This window comes from Phocoena phocoena, chromosome 4 (genome assembly GCF_963924675.1).
Source record: "Phocoena phocoena chromosome 4, mPhoPho1.1, whole genome shotgun sequence".
NCBI classification, from domain to species: Eukaryota; Metazoa; Chordata; class Mammalia; order Artiodactyla; family Phocoenidae; genus Phocoena; species Phocoena phocoena.
The window spans coordinates 126124588-126128219 of NC_089222.1; the positions used below are offsets into that span (position 1 = coordinate 126124588).

The following is a 3632-nucleotide window of genomic DNA, read 5'->3' on the forward strand; positions in this document are numbered from 1 at the left end:
ATTCCTGGCATTGCTGAATTGATAGGATTGTTATTTTAAATGTGAAATAAAATACATTTGCTTATTTAAAAATGTCTTCAGAAAGCAAATATTTTCTTAAAAACATACATATGTAATCCATACTATTTTAAATACTTGTAAACTCTTTAAAGTTTCCCAAAAAGGAATTAGAAAGGGATATTTAATAATGAAGGGAATTTTAAGTCTTTTTTATATCATTTATATCATTTACCACACTTCTGCAGGATAGTTAGGTTACTTCCAAGATGGACAGTTTACTACCTTCTTAACTGTGTAAATAATAAAACAAACAAAAAAATAAATATTTATTAATCAGGTCAATCATAGTTTAATATTTTAAAAGCAAACTTTTAAATTTTTAAGTTTTGTCAATATGTAGTTCACACTCTGTATTTTAGGTGTGATATTTTAAATCCAAAATCGATTTTATGATTTTTATTAATTTGTATCTTGTATATAAATAAAATAAATGTATATTAGTGAAATAGTTTAGGAATTTCAAAAATTTACTTATACCAAAACCACACAACTTATTATATGCAACACATGTCCATTAACATTACAGTTTTTGGCCTTTTTATAAGGTAGCTTACATAAAAAGAAAGTTGCTTATTCCTTGTCTGTCCTAATCTATGAAGTGTTGTAATCAACAGACCCCATCCCATAGGTTTTCACTGTGTATTTAAAGCATACTTGATACCTCCCCTCATGAAAGGTGAACAAACCTGAAATTCCCACCTAGAAAAAAAATGTTAACTCAGAATTATCAAATCCTGAAGTTTAGGCAGATGGACACTAGAAATGGATTATGGGCAACTCTTAAATCATTCACCTAACTACATAGTACTATAGGAAGTTACAGTGTTGGCCGAAAGAAGACACAGGTTTCTCACTAAATTTTGTTTCAAAGGGTTTCAAAATTCTGTGACAGATTTTTGATCATGTTTTTATTAAAAAGTATTGATTTTAAAGACTAATAACTTAAAGCCACCACACACACACACACACACACACACACACACACACATACACACACACACAAATGATCGACAAAATGTTCCTCTTTCCTTCTGAAGGTTTTTCAATGTATTGCTATTATTTCATTAACTAGTCATTTACTATTCAACTTAAATCGCCAATTGATACAGACAGTTCTGAGATGGGTCTTCTACCTGCCACCCTAATCTTCTAGATTAGGGTGGCAGGTATTACGGATAATATTCATCCTGAGCTTTCTGGGCAGGCACAGTGACCTTGCCAGCTCCAGCAGGCTCCTTTTCCACTATTTTGATGACACCCACAGCAACTGCCCATCTCATGTCATGAACAGCAAAATGATCCAGAGGAGGATTATCAGAGAAGCTCTCAACACACATGGGCTTGCCAGGAACTATTTCTATGGTGGCAGCATCACCAGGTCTCAAAAATTGGGGGCCATCTTCCAATTTCTCCCCAAATAGCAATCAATCTTTTCCTTCAGCTCAGCAAACTTGCAAGTAGTGTGAGCTGTGTGACATCCTGCACAGGTCCATAGCCAGCACTGATTTGCCCTGGGTGGTTCAGGTTAATCACCTGAACCTTGAAGCCAGCTGCTTCCATTGCTGTGTCACCGTTGCTGTCACCAGCCACATTGCCAGAATGAATATATTTGAGAGACACATTCTTGACATTGAAGCCCATATGGAAGAGCTTCACTCAAAACTTCATGGTGCATTTTAACAAACTTGACTTCAGTTGTAACACTGACTGGAGCGTAGGTGACCACCATGCCTGGTTTGAGAACACCAGTCTCCACCTGTCCCACAGGGATAATACCAACATGAACAATTTTGTAGATGTCCTGGAGGACAGCCAAAGGGCTGATCGAGTTGGTAGCAAAATGCAACCCAGAGCTTCAAGCAGCATGGTTCCATGGGCATTGCCATCTTTATGGGTGAATTTCGATCCTTTAAACCACGACAGTTTAGCATTTGGCTCCAGCATGCTGTCATTGTTTCAACCCAAAATTAACACAAATGCTACTATGTTAGGGTTGAGCCAATTTTTTTAATGTAGGTGCTGACTTTTTTTTTTTTTTTTGCTGTACACGGGCCTGTCACTGTTGTGGCCTCTCCCGTTGTGGATCACAGGCTCCAGATGCGCAGGCTCAGAGGCCATGGCTCACGGGCCCAGCTGCTCTGCAGCATGTGGGATCTTCCCAGACCGGGGCACGAACCCGTCTCCCCTGCATCAGCAGGCGGGCTCTCAACCACTGCGCCACCAGGGAAGCCCCGCTGACTTTTTAACAATATCCTTGTGTAACTTCTGGCTGAAAGAATCTATTTTGTTAATATCAACATTTAGTTGTTTCATACCCAATGTGTAGGTCAGAAGGGCATGCTTCCAGGTCTGCTTGTTCTTGGATAAACTTGTTTCAAACTCACTAATACCAGCAGCAACAATCAGAACAGTACAATCAGCCTGTGATGTGCCTGTGATCATGTTTTTGATTAAGTCTCTGTGTCCTGGGGCATCAGTGATGTTCAAATAATACTTTTAGGTCTCAAATGCCCACAGGGAGATATCAATGGTGATATGACACTCATGTTCAGCCTTCAGTTTATCCAAGATGCAGGTATCCTTGAAGGAGCCATTTCCCATCTCAGCAGCATCCTTCTCAAACTTATTGATGGTTCTTTTGTTGATCCACCACATTTGTAGATCCGATGTCCAGCAGTGGTCTACTTGCCCCAATGTAAGTGTCCAACTATAATGATGTTGATATGAAATTTTTTCTTTCCCATTTTAGCTGGTGATTTAGTGGTGATTTCACAACATCTGTCTGGTGATAAAATTGTTGTAAAAAAGCTGTGAAGGAAATCTTTACAATCTTGGATTCCACCCACAGTCTTCAAATGATATATGTAACACATGATTTTGCACATAAACATGAAATTAGCTTTTACCTTGTCTGTGGCTGTTCAGTCTTATTACCTGAGAAGTCTGGAACCATGGTACTAAACTTGACCAAGAATATACTAAATAGTAGGACAACTTACCTGACAAATTGTCCCCACAGAGGTCACCCTGTACTAGCTTACTTACATTGTTATTAAAAAAGCATAGATGTTATTTTTTTTGTTTGTTTTTGTTTGTTTTTAGTTTATATAGCCTGGCTTTAGCTGCAAACTTAGTATCTCACACATATTTTGATGGTACATTTTAGTACTCTGCGTTGCCTTTATACAGTCCTTTATGAGTCCTTTCCATATCCAGTTGTGTGTAACAGCTGCAGTTGGTGATGTGGGAAAGCTAAATGAAATTGTCCTTTGATGCACATTTGGCTCCTAGGCCATCCCTGGTTTGAGGTCACACAAGTTGATAAGAAGAGAATGTATGAATGAAACTAGTAGATCTAACAATAGCTAAGTTAGCTTTTTAAAAGGTGAAATTGATCAAGAATTCTGTATTTTGGATTGCTTGGGCTGTTTTAGTGAAAATAAAAGGAAGTTTTAAAAAAATCAATGGCTGCCAGAGATTCTCTTGAAAACGAAGAGACATGATTCCAAAGGGGAGTCAGGAAGACACACCACCCTTTGATACTAAGTGGAATTCTTCTTAGGCTTTAAAAA

At 38.0% G+C, this 3632-nt stretch overlaps 1 pseudogene; it reads right to left on the bottom strand.

Moving 5' to 3' along the window:
- Positions 1-1229: 1229 nt before the first annotated feature.
- LOC136122092 (elongation factor 1-alpha 1 pseudogene) lies at positions 1230-2804 on the bottom strand (annotated as a pseudogene).
- Between the last annotated feature and the right edge of the window lie 828 nt (positions 2805-3632).